Source organism: Salarias fasciatus, chromosome 23 (assembly GCF_902148845.1).
Source record: "Salarias fasciatus chromosome 23, fSalaFa1.1, whole genome shotgun sequence".
In the NCBI taxonomy this organism is placed as follows: domain Eukaryota; kingdom Metazoa; phylum Chordata; class Actinopteri; order Blenniiformes; family Blenniidae; genus Salarias; species Salarias fasciatus.
In genome coordinates, this window is record NC_043766.1 from 6,674,714 (window position 1) to 6,695,659 (window position 20,946).

The 20,946-nt window shown below is 38.4% G+C and overlaps 1 pseudogene; it reads right to left on the bottom strand.

The window, feature by feature from the left end:
- The window catches only part of LOC115381991 (glypican-5-like), a 54,659-nt pseudogene continuing 33,713 nt past the window's right edge, over positions 1-20,946 (bottom strand).

A 20,946-nucleotide genomic window follows, 5' to 3' on the forward strand; every position in this document is an offset into this window, starting at 1 on the left:
TCAGCGTGGTTTCCAGGGTAAAATTATGAGGAGCAGCAAGGTCACCACGGTCAGAGGTTCCACGGTTATCATGTGCGCTGAGCCTTGAACAGACACCTAAAAGACAATAAGAAATAATAAAGTCTTATTGCACAGACAGGTATGAAAAAGCAAAGTGGTGTTTATTGGACTGAATCCCTAAAAGTTCCCCAAAATCAAGAAAAAATTAATAAATTCAAATTATACAGAAATCCTGTGCTGAACAGTAAGATTAATGAATAATAATAATTATAATAATAATAATTTTTGGTAGAACGTCTGGGACCATACTGTACTGTTAAAAGCATCTATGAACCAATGATGTTTTGTTTTCTTATCTCCTCTAGCAAGTTTGCAGATTAGTTTTAAAATCTATTTGTTGTCTATGTGGTCTTTGTATGTGCTGTTGTATTTCTTTCTTTTATTTATTTTTTGGTAAATTGAAGCCAAATTTATCTTTATTGGTGCATGTTTTTAATGGTTGAAATAAAAACAGGCCATCATGTCATAAATTTCCAATTCTTTTTTTTATTTCTTCTTTTATCTTTTCTATTTATCCAACAGACAATAAAAAATAGGTGTAATTTGTTGGAAGAGTAAACGAAGGTATTGAAATTTTATCCTTAGCACTGCATCCATGCAACCAAAGAGAATTAATGAGAACAAAATCGATTGTTGATTGTGGTTCTATTGTCCTAAATCCATGCACAATTTGACAAAATATAACCGAACACGAACCTAAACACTAATTTCTCCATTTTAGTTGTCAAAATGTGGCACACCACATATGTTGTAGCAATACATTATAATCAGCCCCCAACTCTGACAGTCACACCCCTCTTCTGTTTTTTTTTTCTTCTTCTTTTTATTTTTAATTTTATCTTATTTTTACACTCTGGATTGTCTGTTCTTCTGCAGATTTGATGGCATATACTGCACAAAACCTCAGAGAAAACAAGTGGGTGGTGCTGCGCCCCACGGTAAATGTCACAAAGGGCAGACTATTTAATGAGCGATGTGTTATCATGTTGCATCATCTGTCTGAAAGAGGTCAGTAGGCGATGAACTGATCGATTACACTCAGCTCCTCAGTAACTAATGAAAGCAGCTCATTGCAGCATGGAGCGAAAGAAATCAGGGTGTAAAATAAATCTAAAAATATTGAAAAACAGGTGGAGATTTAGGCTGCAAAATCAGCTACACTGATGCAGAGCCACAGATCCGTCCCTAAAGCGGCAGGGGCGGCAGCAGAGATCAATAAGGTTTTCAAAAACAGATCCTTCTAAATAACTCTCGCTCAATCTCACACATGTTGACATTTGGGATTTGCTGGCTCATCCGCCTCCAATCACACACACGGTTGGAGCCATTCCCATGTAGACAGGCATTTTTTATTGCAACTGAGGATGCTTTTGCCATGTCTGTCAACAAATTATCTGCAGGAATCTTGTAAAATTTTGTTAGTCAGTTTATTTTATTAGAAGTTGTTTATTTGTTAACCTACTGGAGGTGAGTTGTGGCGAGGAGGGGCGGGGCGTCTCGGTGGAGGAGGGGGAGGAGCCACATGTTTTCTGCCTGGTTGGCGGCCACTGGATGCATCATCAGTCTCGTCACCTGAAAAAAAAAATATAACAAAAGACAAAAAACTAATAAATTGAGAGATGAGCTATTAAGTATTATGCAAATATTGACAAATCCTTTCACACTTCCATGCAAAAAAATACCCTGAAATACAGAATATGCAACATATAATGTATAAAAACACATATGATTTCAGTTTTACAGAATTTCTATATCTCAGGAGACAAATCATTACAGGAAAGTCTGGTGGAAAAATCTTTACAAATAAGGGGAAAACTGTTCAAGTAATTTTTACTTTCTGTTTTTAATCTTGGGATTGCAAAAAAAAAAAAAAAAAAATAAATAAATAAAATTACAGAGTTTCTGGCTGTTTTGTTTTCGTCTAGACCTGAAAGATTTATGGATTTTATCCTGCCTACACACATCATCACACAGTGTGAGCGCGTTACCTTGCACACACAAACACACTGAAACACTCGCAGATGTGTGTGCAAAATGTTGCTTCACTTAATGAGTACGAGGTTGGACTCAACCAGCTGCTTCTAACGCTTTCTTATGGTGCGCGTGTGTGTGTTGGCAAGACTCCAGGCTCCTCCTGGGAGAAACTCAGGTAAATGAGTGGATTAGGATGGGAGGGAGACAGATTGTGCCGCCAGCAAAATGCACATGCACACAGACACACGCAACACCCAAGTGCACCCACACGCACACACAAACACACTTGCATGCAGCCCTGCTCGCTCACTCACTCGCTCGCTCGTTCACTCACTCACTCACTCACTCACTCACTCACTCACTCACTCACTCACTCACGTTCATATTCTGGCACAAACACAAACTCATACACACCTGTCTGGGACGAAATCTGATTCTGTCTTTTACAATAGAAATTGTCCTGCAGTACAATAGACAAAGAGTCTCTTTCAGTTGCTTAGGAATGTGGCAGGTCTAATAATGCTGACACACTCATGCACGCACACACACACACACACACACATTTATTACATTTCACAGTTACATCGACAGAAAGGAAGCAGGGAAAACATTTTCACTACAACAAAAGCATGGCAAAATATGCAGACCGCACAAAAGTTGAAAAAAACTACTTTGACAACCCTTTGTATTGCAAAGTACAAGATGTTTTCTTATTGTTGTCTGTCTGTGCTGATGAGGGTGAGTGTTTACCATCCAGGTTTGTGTCTTTTATTGCAACACGAGAGCATGGAATGATGTGGGACACTATATGTTGGGCTATATTTCCGTCATCTGTTTGCATCGAAAGTGAAAATTTTAAAAGCGCGTGGTGCACAGAAATTAATCAAATGATTGTCAATTAATCTCTTCTATGAAAAATGCTAATAAAATATTCTATGTTTATGTTTTACTTTATGTTGTCAACCAAGTTTTGCATTCCTCTTATGATGAGCTCGTTTAGATTAAAAAAAAAAAAAAAAAACACTTGCATCACTTTAACATGTGAAATCAGTTTCCTGTAGTTTCCCTCATTTTGTACACAACAAAAGCAATACATACATGAGTTTTGACACAACACAGGCAATAAAAGCAAGAAAAAAGAACAAAACAATATAAATGTTGTGAAGCAATCTGTAGCCAGATTTTAAAATGAGAAACCAGATTACGAAAACACAGAAAACCAAAAAAAAAAAAAAAAAAACTGAAACAAGCTGACATTCCGCACTGATTGACGTATTTAAGTTATAAATAATTTCATTGACTTTACAGTTCATTACATTTAGGACAGGCCGAAGCCTCCACTTTGCATCTGAGATTTGAGAAAATATGCAGAGAAGCCAAACCATAATGGATACACCGATATTCACCACCATAAAAAGTTGAAACTTCCACAATAAAGGCAACAGTTAGGTTCTGGCGAAGTCTGATCTAGATTCTAATAAGTGTTTCATTATAATTATGCACATAAATCTTTTGTCCTCTCCAGAGCAGACAAACCGAGCCTCCTTATTGAAGGTATATTTTCATTCAGTACATTCTGTACACATTTACTTTGTGATGCAACGTCTTTAAGAGTTGTTCAGTTCAATGTCAATAGAAATATTACCAACCAAATAGTTTGAAATTGGAGTTATTGAGAAGATGTGGACAACATTGCTGCTGCTATTAATATTTTTTAAAAGTTATTAACACCCCCTCCCCGTACCTTCCTGATGAATCTAGAAGGTTGTGGTCTCATGTTATGGGAATCAATAATTTTTACTCCAACCATTTACCCCAACAGGAACAGCAGAAAGTCTCCTCTGAGTCTGGTTCTGTAGGTTTATTCCTGCTAAAAGGAGTTTTTTTTCATCTGTTTTTTGCTCAAGCGGAATTTTGGGTTTTCCTCCTTAAAAGTTTCTTAACTGTGTTGATTTTGGCGCTATAGGAATGAAACTGAATTGAACTGAGCACCAGCAGAGAGTACTGTTAAAGTGACAACCAGTGCACTGAGTCTTTGCTACACTGAGGAAATACTGCCACACAACACACAACTGTGGCAACAACAGCAACCGACAGCAACCTCAGCTGTGCCTGAGGTAGGATGCCCATTCAAACAAACTGCTTAACCATTAAAATGCGTTTTGGGACTGGCTGTTTGACTCAGTGTCACTCCACTGGTGATGTATGTGCATGTGCTTGCCATGTGCACGTGCACGTGCACGCGCATCTCCTGAAGCGGGTCGCAACATGCTGTCTCCTCCTACATGCCCTTCAGGATGTTTGTCTCTTAGCAACAATCCAAAACATGTCACATATGGCAGATTGGCTCAAAATGCATTTGCAATCACGTGCAAGCACATGCGCGTGCGCGCGCACACACACACACACACACACACACACACACACACACACACACACACACTCATTACTCATTTCAGTAAAGGTTAACCCAGCCCATGAGTAGGTCTGATGGCATTGTTCATCACTCATCTCCAGGCCTCTGTGTGTGTGCGAGCGTGTGTGCGCACATGCATATACACACTCGCGCGTGTGAGCGTGCACGTGAGCGTACACACGTGTGTGCGCGTGTGCGATAATAGCAATTCAGGAATGACATTTAAAGGATTCTCTCAGTGAACTGCAGTATTGCATTGCAGTATCCAGGTCAGTGCTGTTGCAGACGTTCAGACATTTGGGCCTTTCCGGAGCCTTCCAGCACACCAGCAGCAAACGGCTCCATTCACGCACAGTTTGCCTCGCTGCAGGAGCTGAGCTGACAGTTTACAAGGCGCGAGACAAACGGTGAGCATGTACAGTAATTGCAGAAGGGGTGGTGAAAACATTAGAGGCAGTGATTCATCATGCCCTTCTTTCCCAGCGAATAAATACGTCGGCTCTCCAGCTGACTTGTAATTTAGATACTTTTTGAAAATGATAAGATAAAATGGACCCGGACCGGAGCGAAGCATTCACCCAGGGGTGACAGTCAGGGTCCCAGGCAGGTGGAGTAGGGCCATAAATCAGAAGAGCGGTGACTCGAGGGAAACAGACTGGCTGTCAAGTGCATGTTGCACACACACACACACACACACACACACACACACACACACACACACACACACACACACACACACACACACACACACACACGTGCACACTCAATGAAAGAGAAGGGTTTTTTTTTCTTAACTTCTGAGAATACTTAATTATTATTAGCACTTAAAGTTGTTATTCTACAATTAAATTACTATTTTGGTAACTTTTATGAGCACCTAAAAGTCCAATTAGATTTAATTTAGTTTGACAATATAAAATGGCACAAAGTCTTTATATTATACTGTTTTATACTCTTTTTTTTTTTGTAGTTTTATCTTATATAATATACAAAGGTTACTGATGACGAACACCATTGGAATTATCTGTCATTTGTGATCCTTTTCCTCACATTGCCAAGCAGACAGGAGTGGAAGGCATTCTCCAATTACATGACCCATTTTTTATTCAAAACTACCAAAGAGCTTCACAGAATCAGCTCCGCACAACTGAAAATGATAAAAAGGCAGAACGCCACCCATGGCTTTTTAATAGTCCGATTTATTTATCCACCTTGGTTTCGTTGGCTGAGTTAATTCTTTCTCTGTGTAGAGTGGGGACATGCGAATTCTTCATTTTCTTCTGTCAACACGAATATTATGTTGAATTATGTGCTCTTGGTTACACTCTCCTGTTTGAACGGCCATTTCTTCAGTTTGCGAGCCAGTGAAACGTATCCTCATCATCAGTTTGCACATATCACAAGAATTGTTTCAGTTTCTTTTGCAGAAGAAAATATGTGAAAATATTTTCCAGCTCAAAAAATATCCTGCTAAGTCCAGTACGACGCTCATTCCTACTACCTAACTAATAAGTTATTCCACAGTGATCACTAACATAATTATTCAATTGTGTTTCTACTTTTAATATTCAAGCATGTTAGCTTTTACAGTTTCAGTTCTTTTTCTCACAGTCTGTTTTTTTCAACACAATGAGTTAAAGTAGCAAAAGAACACAAAGAATGTTATCCCTCACTATTGTTAGATGCTTGTTTAGGTTTGTGTTGTCTTGAGGCTGAAAATAACAGCTTTTTATGGACTTGGATGTTTCACCTATGTTACAAAGTGCTTTACATGATCAATCACATTCTCCCATTTGCACATGCAATCATTCATACATTACACACACACTAATGGAAACGGCTGCCATGCAAGGTGGATGCACACCATTGGGAGCACAATTTAGGACTGGCTGTCCTGCTCAAGGACACTTTGACAACCTACTTTAATAAATGAACACCAAACAGCTTTGTTTATAGGATAGCACACAGCTGTAGGAGCTTCAGTAAGATTTTACTTATTTATGGCATTTTACAGTAACAAGTTAATTTTGACAATCAAATAAGGAATATAACATGGAATATTTCTCAGTGCACCTGTGGAAGTTCCTTGCATGGCTAACTAATCATTGCTTTCATTTCAAAGTTAAATCTGTAGCTGTAAACCTGGAAAGCAGAACTAACAATAGGTTTGTTCAGTGTGTTATATTTAAATAACACATCATCATTGATATTAGAAATAATACTTTGTTGTGTAAGCATGTGTAGGTCTTTTTATTATGAATCCACATACGGCAAAATCTGAAAATCTGATCAAAAAAGATTTTCATCAAATACTAAGATCTGAAAGAAATTTGATTAATTGTGATTAATTAATCACAAATGGATTTTATGTATGAAATGTTCTTTGTTTATCAAGTCCCACCATTGCATGTTATATTTCTTTTGTTAAATAAAACATGCATTAGCCCAGATAAAAGGTACAGAAGTCAAATGAACATTTCATAAGGTGGTCATTGAAACTCAAATACCATAATTTGCACCTGTGGTACTTTAGTCCTTGTTTTTCAAACTTTTCTGGCTGATTTTTAACAAGCGAAGCATTCATTCTAGACAAAAGCCCAAAATACCCAAACAACAGAATGAGTGTGTGTTTCATGCCTTCCTCCAGCTGGCTATCTGAAACAACAGCCCAGTGATAGCAGAGCTTCTCAAGAATGGTACACTGGACTGTATGTGTGTGTGTGTGTGTCGTGTGTGTCCATAAACACAGCATCTGTCAAAGAAACATGTTAGTTATCCTTTGATCAGCCTGACCCGAGTTGAAAGCATAACTGAGCAAATGCATATGAATGCATTAGACAAAGAGGGGTGTCATTTGTACCAGCATGCTTTGCTGCAGAGGGTAACCTCATGAAGATCAAATAATTGTATGTTTGCAGATGAACCAGTTGTCAGAGAGGCGTGCGCTGATGAAAGCTGAAAACTGAAGTGAACGCAAAGGTGAGGATGCATCCCTCTGTGTGTGTGTGTGTGTGTGTGTGTGTGTGTGTGTGTGTGTGTGTGTGTGTGTGTGTGTGTGTGAAAAGACAGGCAGCATTAATGATTGTGTCTGGTCAGATGCCTGTAGTGTACTGCACAAAACTGTCAATTTAGGGCCCAATTATGCCCAATCTTGTTGTTTCTCAGTTTGTGTATACAACAGACATTTGTTCACACAAAGACACACAAGCGAACACACGGGCAAATGATGCGAGGTGACCTTGAAGAGCGTCTGGATAGCTGGTGTGTGTGTAGGCGTGTAAATGTATCCCAAGCATTTCCAGCTGAATCAGTAATGAGCATTTCATTACTTCAGCCTCAGTTCCCCAGGGAGGAAACTCTCGCTCTCACACATACACACACACGTACACACACACACACACACACACACACACACACACACACACACACAAAGCAGAAAGAGCATGATGGGAGTAGCTGCAGATTAGGCCATTAGAAAACTTCAATCAAAATCTAAAGACATGAAGTAGAAAAAGAAAAGAAAAAAAAAACTGAGAAATTAAGCGAGTAAAAAAAAAAAAAAAAAGATTAAAAATTAATAAGAAACAGACAAACAAAAACATGTACAAGCACTTAATAATCAATTCTTTGACTTTCACACAGAAAATGCTTTTGTTTACAGTCAAGGTCTTTAAAGTATGGGAGAAAATATTTCCAGTAAGTCCTGGGCTAAGTCCAGGACCTGGTGGGCCTCCAGTGGGAGGGGAGCAACCAGGGGTGTACTATTTACCTAGCCTCGTAAACCAGCCCTGCCCACTCCTCATCCACGTTTGGATTTTGGCTTACATAGAGGTCACACACAAGTAGTACAGAGACGGGAGAGCCTGCAGCAGCCCTGGTACCACAAACCCCTAGAACACCCCTGACAATATACTCTGCTGTTCACCTTCTCCAGGTCCACAAAATGCATGAAGACTGGAGTGAAAAGTTAGTCTGCTGCTCTGCTGCTCCATGCTCAGGATGGCGTCTGCATCGCTCCTCCTCAGCTGGAGTTTTAACAATCCATCCCGTCACAGACGCTCCCGGGGAAGCAGGACAGTTTGATACCAGGAGTAAATCGACATCCACAAAAACTGGCCAGAGTATTCCTAGTATCAGTAATTTCCAATACTGATAGGAAAAACAATGCTAGGACAAAGGACCACCCTGTATTTATTAACACTCTAAGAAGAATGGTAGAAGCTCAGATCACTGGAGTGCAGCTATCCAGAATAAAGACAATGATAAAACACATTCTCAAGTCAGAATATGGTGAAACTTTTATCCGTCTGTGGTATTTCAAGATCATTAATGCGGATCAAAAACAATATAAATATTATTAAAAATTGTAAAAAAAAAAAAAACAAAAAAAAAAAAAACAACAACATTGGCACAACATAGCAAATCTCAGGGAAAACTGCTTATCAAGATCCTAAAATTTGCATAAATTATATTAGATTAGTTGTTTTTGAAAATCTGTCTTTGGATTTACACTTCACATTAAGACACTTTATTTTCTACCAAAATGTTCAAATTAAATAGTAACAAAGTTTGTTAAAGTTGGAAATGAAAACACATTGTTCTCACAGCCTCCTGCAGACTTTGTGTAAATTATCTCACAGTCGGCATCTTATTTCTGGACGTAAAAGACGAAAGAAGAAAAAAAAAATTGGCATGTCCTGTCAAATTGTTCATTATCATAAGAATCTATAGATGCTAAAATCACCCATGTGTCCCCTATGGGTAATTTGTGGTAACGTTTTCATGAGTCTTTAATGTGCTATGCAGGGCGGCAGTGACAGTGATAAAATAGAAGACTTCAGGCTGCTGAAAAAGGGAGAGCAGACAATGACTATTTTGGAGAGGATCACTGAAGTTAAATTCATGTAAAAGGAAAAATTTTGAAGGAAATTTCACACGGGAATCATGTTAAAGAGCTTTTTTATCAAGCTAAAACTTTGTACTGATTTACTATGAAGTGCAAAACTTTATTGTTTCCAGGAACTCTGATTATTGTAATTGAATGTGCTTCTAAACTTGCTTTAATAACCATAAAAAAAAAAAAAAAAAAACTATGACTGACAGGTGTCACAATAGATAAATTATTGATGCCTTCTTCTAGGACAACAGTTACAGTTCATCATAAAAATGAGACACCTTCAATTTAGACAAGTAAATATGGGACTATCTGCAAAGCATTGGCTCAATCATTTGTAAAATAGTTGCTAAAACAAACATATTTATTTTCATACAGACATTTCACTTTTTCACTTTGTCATTCAAGAATCAGCTAAGTAGAAAATACTTACACATCCAGCACATGGTGGTTAAAAAAAAAAACAACCAAAAAAAAAACAAAAACAAAAACCCAACAACCCAGTCTCAACTCAAGCTGAGAGCAGATTTCTTTTCAGTAAATTGCTGTGGACTCCAATTACCCTCACAGAATGAAATTACTTATTGTTCAATCTCCAGCCATTGACTTCAATTTAGCAGATGTGCTGGCAGAGCAGGCACACAATCAACTGTCATGGACAATAACGTGTACGTTAGGGCATCCTGGCTCTCATGAATTCTATAAGCACAGATATCTTCCTTCAAACCCTTTACAGAATAATAATAATAAAAAAAAAAAGTACAACGGTGATGATGTGATGATTAAAATAATGTTAGATGATTATTAATATGCATGCTAATAAGCTTTCACAGCTAACAAAAAAAATCAATTATGGATATCGGCAATAAATATACTCATTTCTGCAATGAAATGTTAAAAAGGCCAGAGTTGCGCAGCACAATCTTCAAAAAAAGTGTTAATATCAGCATAACATTGAGTAGATGATAGAACAAAAAAAATAATTAAATATTAAGCAGTCACCCAGTGGGTTAGAAATACTGGTAATTTGATTGCATAGCTGTGAATATTGAGCATAATGCTACACTGTTCAGTCAATGGTTACCAATCTCTGGAAAGCAGAGCTAAACAGTAGGGCAATGTCTACTATCCCAAAAAGCAAAACCTAAAGTGATTGCCATGATTACGCCTGTCTGTGGCTCAGCACAGTGGTGTTGTGGTGTCTATGGCTGCCAGGCGGGATAAAACCTCCAAGCTTACAGGTTTCTCTGGATGATGAAATTAAAACAATAGTGAAATCATGACATCATTTCAAATCCCCATTGATGCAGCACACTTGAAATTAACTGTTTCAACTAATTTGGTTACAGCCAATCAAGTAGCTGTTCAGGTAAATCTGATCTTTGGTGCCTCTGAAGTCACGTTATGCCACAAAACACTGTGGAGATTCTTTTTGATCAGAGAAGATGTGAAAGGCAGCACTCAATACTATAACTGTAGTTCCTTACTTAAAATAATCAATATTTTCTTAATGTATTCAATGTCAAAATGCAGTTTCACAAGCACAAGCTGCTCTGATTGAGATATTTTACGACTGCTTACATACTTAAGCCTACATGCTGTGATGGAGCAAATTATCTGTATTGAAGTTATGGATGGCTAATTGTGATGTCTGCAGTTTAATAACCACGAATCTAGTGTGTGTGTGTGTGTGTGCATGTGTGTGTGTGTGCGTGCGTGCGTGCGCAATTATTGTCATCGACGGTAAGGTCATTCCCTCTAACAGGCATCTCCATCATCTACTCAAGTGATCTTGAATTAACCGAGCGGTAACATCAAGTACTAAAGAGCAATAACCACGTTAATGCCGGCTGCTTGTTTTCAAATAAATTATAATCGCAGGTAACGCCATGACTTGCTGTGGAGTGCTTTCTGAAGGTCAGCGCCTGCAAGGTTAATCAGCTTCCAGAGGAATCATGAAGCCTTTGGAGGAAACAATGGAGGGAAGAAAAAGAGCTGAAGACTGACTGATTGGAGGTTGGAGAAAGGATGAGCAGGGCGGCTCTTTGAAGGCAGCAGCACATCAGGGCGTTGCTCTATGGCAACCAGAAAAAGCAAGGGCAGCAAGCCTTCTTCAAAAGGTCAGGTATGGGAAGAACAACATCCCTGCAGATAGGATAACTAATTACCAAGTGCTGTCTAATGAGATTTGCAACCCGTCTGAGTAAGTGTAGAGACATGAAGCCAGTTCGATAAACACAGCAAACGAGGACCGCGGTAGAAGCATGCTTGAAGGTTACAGGTAGGCTGACGGGTGGAACACAGGGTGTGAACTGTGCTCACGACGAGCTGTGCAGCATCTCATGTGAAGTTCACTGCTTTCATCTCTGTGGGAATGCTGAACAAAACAGAGATCCATTATTATCATTTGGTTGAATTCAACAGAGAGAGAGAGAGAGAGAGAGAGAGAGAGAGAGAGAGAGAGAGAGAGAACAGAGGGAGTGGGGCAAAGTGAATGTAGAATTATTTAATGAGCCACATCTCTTACCCTGAGGATTCATCATTTAACATCGCTGCTTATTAACTATGCACGCACACACACACACACACACACACACACACACACACACACACACACACACACACACACACACACACACACACACACACACACACACAGCATGTGAGCAGATCGCTTGAATTTCTCTCCATGTGGGTTTAGGTGTGAGTCAGTGAAAGTCTATATACCTCAAGCTGTGATTTCAAAGTGATATAAACAACAAGAACGAAAAAAAAAGATGAAAAGATACAGATGGAAAACTACTTGTTGCATTAAAAACAATAGATATTGCATTAAATATAAAATATTTCTGACTGTGAAATTATTAGATTTGATCATTACAAATTGTAGGAAGTCTGATTTGTCCTAATTATCTTCATTAGGAATATTAACTGAGAATCAGTAGATATAAAGTCTACACAAAACTACAAATGGCTGTGAGCAGCACCTCAATCTTTTAACCCTTACCATTCATTAGATGAGTGAAAAGTATGCCTTTCATCATCCACTTCTCATTTAAAAGTAGAACTGCACTGAAAACACAACCAGAATCCCACAACTATAGTTCCTAGCTTCAAGACAGCAATAAGTCATAAATGTGTTTGACCACTCAACTGTGTTTTGCCTTGAAGTCCAGAAGAGGTTAATTTAAAACTAACTTTGCTAAAAACTGAAAGCACAGGTTTTATTTGTTTACCTGAATAAAAGCACTTTTTAAATACCTATTAATATCATTAACTAAAATTCAAAGTGCTATTATTAGTGTCAATACAGCACCTTAATTATAGTAACCACAAAAATCATATTTAACTTTATCATAGTTTTAGCCACAGACTTTATTATTTTCAACATTAAAAACTAGTAATAATCTAATTCGAATTCATAAATAGACGAGCACAATGAATTCCATTTAAAGCCAATATTTAGAATTGATTTTTCTAGATGGAATAATTAAGTGTTGAATCTTGTAATACTCTAGCAGATTTTCTGAGTAACAAATGAAAACATGAACAATAACTAAAATAGAAAAATGCATCAACAAATCTACTTCCATCTACGCTTTGTTTAAACATCAATGTGTCTTTCTTCATATGTTTTTACAGGGACTTAACCCTAATAGTTTGAACATTAGACTTAACATCATATCAGCGATCTATTGACTGTAGGTGAAAATGAAGAGTGAGACGAGGAAAATGCTTTGCTTTGGATTCCCAGGGTAAAGCTGCTGAATCAGGTAATCTCTGCATTCATTTCATGTTTTTACACCCTAATGTTCTCCAGTGCATGCATGTACAAAGAAAGCAGTTCCATTTTATTGCATTGATCAATTCCATCCAAAGGCCCGCTGTGGGAACTTTTATGGTCACCAGTGCAGATTAGAAGCCTCGCCAGACTTTTTATTGTTCTTTCTGGCTCCCTTTAGACAGCGGTGGGTGCTTACGAATGCAGATCAAACTGTCCTCAGGCGGAGGGGGCAACATTTTTAAGCAGGGGAAAACACTGGCCTTCCCTTTAAGATGAAATAGCTTCTAAAGGCCTTGTGAATCTGGCCCCAGGGAAGAGGGGGGAGGCCGGCAGAGCCAGGCAGGGATGATGGAGGGAAGATACATGAGAGCAGGACAATAAAGAGAAAATGGTTCTATGGTGCACAATATCCTGTTGTGTGTCTATTATTTATTGTGGGTTTATGGTAAGAGCCTGAAAGAATGACAACACTTTAACTGGAAATTAAACTGTAGATGAGTTTAACTATGAAAAGGAAAAGCAATGAGGTGACACAGGAAGCACAAAGCAGAAAATACACGTTACTCAGCTTATAATCTCCCCTCTCCACCCCTCTCTCCCATTCTCCATTCCTCCATTTCTCTCTTCCTCTTTCCTCACTGTCATCCAATTGGGACCCATGGGAGGGCAGACCACCTGGTAACCATAGTTACAGGAACTGATTGCCTCTTGCGAGTAGTAGATTCACACATTCTGTTAGATGCACTCGCACACAAATACCCCCTCAGACTTGGAAAAGATACAAAGAGTTCCTGAATACATTTCAAATTATGTGAAGAGGAGGAGAAAACCAGCCTGCGGTGTCTGATGGGAAAAAAGAGGTGTTGGTGGAGGTTCGGTGTTTTGCAGACTCACATTAGTGGTTGTGATATGACTCATAAATACCTGGAGGATACAGCATCCCCACCCCCAAATCCACCACAGAGAAGAGAAGAGAAGAGAAGAGAAGAGAAGAGAAGAGAAGAGAAGAGAAGAGAAGAGAAGCTGTGATTACATTTACATTATTGACGTTACAGAACTTGGGTACGTCTGGGGAGGCAGAGAGATCGGAGAATGGGCAGTGAAAGAAGGGATTGTGCTTGTTTGAGGAGAGAAAATCAATTTGTTTAATCTTTGTGAAATCCAGAAAGAGGTAAAATGAGATAAACGAAGAAAGAACACTTACGGAGGAGCCTAAATACTCCCCTACAACACAATGAAATGCATCAGAGCAGATAGAAAGGCAGGTGTGCTGTAGTGGAAAGTACTCCTCACCTAACAAGGGGAGAAGCATGGTTTGATTCCAGGTACAGGCCCTTGGTCTAAAGAGTTAGTTTGCGTTTTGGGCTCCTACATACGTACCTTCAATTATTAGGGCAATAGATGTGTGTGAGATGGTGTCTCTCTCTGTGTTTGCCCGATAATCAACAGGAGGTACCCTGCTTTTCACCCACTATAGGCTGGGATTGGCTCTCGCTCCATGTATCCATATATTGAACACAGCAGGAAGGATGGATGAGTAGAAAGCTATAAGTATAAAATATTTATGAACTTCTATCAAAGGCCTTCAAAGACGCTTCAGCATAGAATGGAAAGCACCTTTCTCTGACAATGTCTAAAGTTTTGCGTACGTCCATGGTTCCCTTCTATTCATTATAGCTTTTATTTTCATTTCTACATCCTGAAGTCTTCATTGTAACCTCATTTTTGAAATGCATCAATTATTTAAAAAAAAAAAAAAAAAAAAAGCTTTTGATTCACTAAGAAGTATTTCAGTTCATATAATTCTGATTCAAACAGCAAAATTACTCACATGACTTTGATTAATAGTGTTCTTAGCTGTGAGAATTTACAGATCACTTTACCACAGCTTGTGAGCACAAAACCAGATTGTCGGTGTGTCTGGTCCTCATTGTCTCCTTCATAAGAATAAATAAATAAATGAAATCGCACAAACGGTGTTAACTGAAGCCAGGTGTATTAAAGTTGGGATGGCTGGTCGTTTTCTTTGTTTTTGATCTGTGAACAATGTTTGCCAAATGATTCTTCCTCTCTGGGCTGAGCTTAGTGCACCTTGATGTGGAAAATGGACTTAAATCAAATAATAACAGACTGTATACTGTCTCAGCATGACTAAAATAACTTCTCACTGTTAAATGGCCCACATAATAAAACCACGAGGATTATATTTCAGAGTCGGATTTCTTCCCCTGGCTGATACCGCTTGGTACCACACCTCTCCCTCTCATCCTACACTTCTCCTGTGCCACCTCCGCAGTCTTCATTAATCCCACATGTCAATACGATTAATTACAATACAAGAAAACTTTTTTCATTTTTTTCCTTGCACATAGCTGTTCATGTCAGGCAGAGAGAGAGTGGGGTGGAGGATTTCAGATCAACTGTGAGCAACGTTGAAAATAAAGACATTAGAATGGAATGGAACATGCTTAGCATAAGCATTAGCTGAAGCTTTGTTACCATTTTCATTAAAATGCCCGGCTGTTCCTGAACTAAGACTGAGGAGCAATAATATCGATTCACATTCACAGAACCTGCAGTGCATTAGCATAAAAAATAGCTTTCTGTTAAAATATTGCTGCTGTCTGCATGTTTGAGGTTCTTCTGGTGGATATCATACTGTACATAAATCAACAATTTCAAAAACCGCCAACATTTAGATTGCAGAACATCGCCCAGCAGCTCACTGATGAAACGTGATCTGAACTTAAGAGTGAATCAGTCACTAGTCTGACCCACACCACACTTCATCAATGCAACATGTGCACAGACTAATTGTCTGACTAATTGTCGGGGAGGGCGGAAAATAATTATGCAACATGCTTCTGATTTACATTTTAGTCATAAAATATATCTACAGCTGATAAATTGCTAATATTTCCAATCTTAAATCATCTTCCTGATAGTTTTCTGGAACCCTGTGGCAGGATATTGAGAAAGACATTATAACATGGAAGAAACACATTACTGGACCGTTTGCCACCGAGCTGGTATAAGAACACCAGATTGCACACGGAGATGCTGTAGACTTACTTGTATCATTTACATAACTACAGACACTATTAAGTATGTCATGCAAAGCTCATGGAGAGCATATATGCAGTCATGAAGATGAATGTGTACATGCACCTCTACATCGTCCAGTCATCATGCGAGGGATTTGTTTTGGCTTTCTTTTTCTTCCAGGACTGAAATTTAGAGGAGTCGTTCGTGGGTTTGAAGTTTAAAAAGAGGAGTGAAAGAGCACTTACAGTACAAGGCAGTTGCTAAAAGGCAATGGAGTGACTTGTATACATGCATTTAATGTTATTTTCTTTGTACTAAAACTGTTGGTTTACAGCACAATTAAATACAGGCAAACATCTTTATATGGGCAAATCTGACAAGTTAAAGCCTCAATGTTTGACTTTGGTGGTGTTTTTGATTTGCTTCGGTGTTAGAGTTGTTCAGATGCATGTGGTGAAAATGACATAGTAGAAATAGAGAAAATCCCCTTTTGCTCATCCTGACTCCAATATGCAGCTCCCAGCTTACTAAATCACAACTAGCAATTTTCCATGAAGATAGCCAATGTACCAGTTTCAGGCCCAGTGGGAGGTGTTATTTGTCTCACAACTGACATTTCAAGGTTAGTGGACAAGGTACCAACAAATACCTTACGTTCAGAGAAGTTAAATTTGGTATATGAAAGCAAAGATGAAGATAGAAATGTGTTGTCGAGAGGTCTCACAAAGTCCTTCCTCTGTAATATGAACACAGCTGCCGTCTGAACACTTTAGAATGCTATTGAGGGGTTTTTTTTTTCAAGAAAACATTAGGATTTTGTAAAGCACACAGTATAAAATCTTATTTCATATTTATTATTGCTTTTTAAGGTTAAGCCTAAGACCTTGTTTATTGCACCTTTGATTTTCTCATCACTACATCAGGCAACCTAAATTACATAACCAATCTTTGACCCACGAGGGGTTAACAACTGTTTCCCTCAGAGATCGTTTTTATATCGACTGTGTTATTGCACACTGTGTGAAGAGGATTCACTGTTTAAGGGTCAAAGCCCTGTATTGGTGTTGGAATAACCACATGTTCTGGCAGCGGTGTACCCAGTAACACTTATTCTGTCATATCATTTTGATGACCTTCTGTTTTTCACCAATATTTGACACAAACACCAGTTTTTCTTTGGATCAAAGTACCTCCATGTTTCATCTCTTTACACGCTCATTCTTTGCAAAACATTGGATACATCCTTGACAAGTTGTCTGTCCATCACAGGGCTGAAACAAAGACTCATACTTTTTAGTGAGACTTTACAATCCATAATTGATCTGACGAGCCTGTCTCTGGGTTGTGGTATGAAATTAGAGTACAGAGAGACAGACAATAACAATTAACACACACTGAAAATATAAGAAATAAGAAGTACAGACAGGCCGGGTCAGAGTAACGACTGTACAAAGCTCAAAAAAGGCAACACACAAAACAGCTGGCCAGGTGAAAATTATGAGCATGCGTTAGTCTGTAGGCATCTTATTATGACTAGCAGTATGCATGCTACATGCATTGTACATCATGTACAATACCAGAAAGGAAAGCCATTTCCTTAAACCTGCGAAAGCAAACACTCATGGTTTCAGTAATGACAAGGACAGTGCAGAGATAATGAGAGATGACATCTGACCCTGTTCCATCCTGCCTTTGGCAAGAGCAACAACATTGCACCATGGGAGTACCACAAATCTGTTCACTGGTAGCGAGCTGGTAAAGAGAACAAATGAGGTCTGCTTTATTTAGTGAAGTCGATCGATACCACGAAGCAGGAGCAGGCTGACCTCCAACGGTTAAAACAGTCAACAGTAAAACGTTCAATTCCAATCTTCAACCTGGTAAATCTTCAGGAAACACCAACAAACACTGCCGTTATGAGTTTATTGATCTGAAATGAAAACTCAGTGTGACACCAATATGATCCCACAGACTCCCCGCGCAATCTATTGTATGACATGGAAATTTTTGCCATCACAAGGTGGCTAAGGTCATTTCACATCTTTCCACTAAAGACAGGCACGGCACTGGAGCTGCCCGAAAACCTGTAAGGCTGTTTGCTTGTCAAGACAAAATGTATAAATATTCTCAGAATCACGGTTTCACAAAAGTAATTAAGTGAAGGCTAAGAAATTAGCCAAGAAAAATAAAGTAAATGTGGTGTTGTCACACAACAACCATATCAGCAGTACATCACAAATCCTTGAAACCAGAAGCACTGGTGTCTTCTAGCTATGAAGTGAGTTTGTAGCAGGTCACCGGCTGAAATCCCAAAACCAGCAAAGGGTCGGAACGGGGAAAATGAAATCTCAACCTAATCGCCAACGCACTGGGCTGCAAGGCTCTTATTCAGTGAATGCTCCGAGGATGCTGCAGCGTTGAACTTGCTCTAATGTGCTGACGATCAAGGCCCTGTCACCAAAACGTCAATTTCTGGGGCTAACAGAAGATCCAAAAAAGGGTTGATGCAGTGAAGAATGTTCTTTGGCCTTGGCAGAAAATATATGGAAACTTTTCACTTGTGTGCCCAATAAATAAGTGTCTTTCATTAAATGAAAGGGAAAGATCCAGGCTTTATTGGTATGAGATTACATGTGAAGAAGTACTGCTACAACAAGCCAAAAAAAAAAAAAAAAATCCTGATAGTCATATAAAAAAATCTGGTTCATCAAATTATCAAATGACATTTAGCTGCCGCAAACTGATGTAGGACTAAAGACCAATAACATAAATATCTCCCTATCTTTTCTCGATCAGACTCATCTTCATCAGTTTTCCATCTCAGCTTTATGACAGACATCAGCTTTATGTATGATCTGACTGTTTTAAAAATATGCTCACTCTATGCACACGTATCGCACTAGTACATGTACAACAACTTCAATAAATAAAAATTAATTAAAATAATCTAATAATTACATTTTGGTCTATTTTGGTTATACTGGGTTGAAAAGAATTTCATTCATAACATTTTTCTCTCAGTGGCACCATTTGACCTAAACAGTACATTAGGGTTAATCAAAAAAAAAAAAACAAAAACAAAAAAAAAACCATATATATATATGTATATGTATATATATATATATATATAATTATAATATATATATATATATATATATATATATATATATATATATATATATATACATACATACATATTTTACTTGAACTAAATAATTTGAACAATCATTAATGTGATGCAGATTGAAAATGTTGTATCACTTGAAGAAACCGTACCAGTTAGGTGTTAAGACAATGTATGGTGACAGACAGAAAGTCAGCTTCAAGCTAATCGTTTGTGTTTCACTGTTAAGTTTGAAGTTCACAGCCCTTTTTAATTATTTCATGTTTTTTCTGGTGTGACTGTAAAATAGCTCTCAATACTTTTGGGGAGGGTGAATTCATCCCTCCAAACAAACGACTCAGCAAAAGTAATTTAAATATGCTAGGCAGGCAAGTTTTGGTCCTGCCCTCGATTCTGAGGGCAAGTTACAACTTGCAAATATTGTCAATTACTCAGACCCTCTGGAAGAGGTTTCCCCCTAATTCAGGAAAAAAAAAATTGCAAACTTAATAAATAACGAGCGTAAAAAAAACAAGACAAAACAAAAACTGAGTAACTTCTTTTCTTGTGTGGATGAAATTTGAAAAAAAATGCAGGCAGGTAGAAATAATGTCAGTGACACAAATGAAAATTAGGAAGTGAAAGCAAGGGAGTAAGCAGCTATCAAGTGGAAAAAAACAATGTAAATAAGCTATAAGATAAATACAAACTATCACCTACAGAATATGTCACAATTACCAGACTTAAGTCCCAACACGATTTAAAAAAACATAGTTTCATCCATCTCTTTATAATCTTGTGGTTGGACATTCGTCTCCAGGTAGTTTATTGAATGAACTACCATCTAAATGTTCTTCCTGGAAAACACCAAATAAAGATCAACCACTTCCTGCTCCAGTCCTCAAACCAGTCCAGTTCCCAGGTCCTTATATCAACCTCCTGTAACTCGGAGCAGGGATTTGAAACTCCTGCAGTGGGTTGTTCCTCCCCCAAAACAAGAACTTGTCAGAGAAACAGCATTATCTTTCATAGATGCTTTAACTGTCTCATAATTGCGTCTATCTAATAGAGCTACTGGGGATAGGTCAAGTGATAAGGCTGGAAATTGGAGCCAGAGAAAATAATATCAATGTGGACTCACACTTTTCTGAATTAAAAAAAAGAAAATCATAATATAAAGGGATAGATTGATACCACTTGAGGGTGAGTATAAGAAAATTTCTCCCTCTAATGACTTATAACACATGCAACATGTGAAAATACAAAAGCTGCACAACAGTAGCGCGGCTTAAAAATAGTTAACAGCTGAACTAAGTTTCTACTCCAACAAGGAACTGAACCCCAAAATGTTTTTCAGATCAAGGACAGAACCCTTACATTTTAAGTCCAAACCTCAACACAGAGCAACGTCCTCTCATCAGCAATTAAAATCACAGCCGAGCTTAACGACATTCACTCGGTGGATTGCCCCCGGGCTCCAAGGGACACCGGTGGACAACCATGTATAATGTATAAGTGTGAGCACTATGAATAAGTCAAAAGATAATGAATAATTAGAGTTATTTTTCTGTTTTTGGAAGTGACCCGGTTGTTGGTGCATCCTTTGTCCCCAGCTGAGGAGGAAATAAAGTGCCAAGGCCAGCAGAAAGTGAGATGGAAAAAGTGAGAGA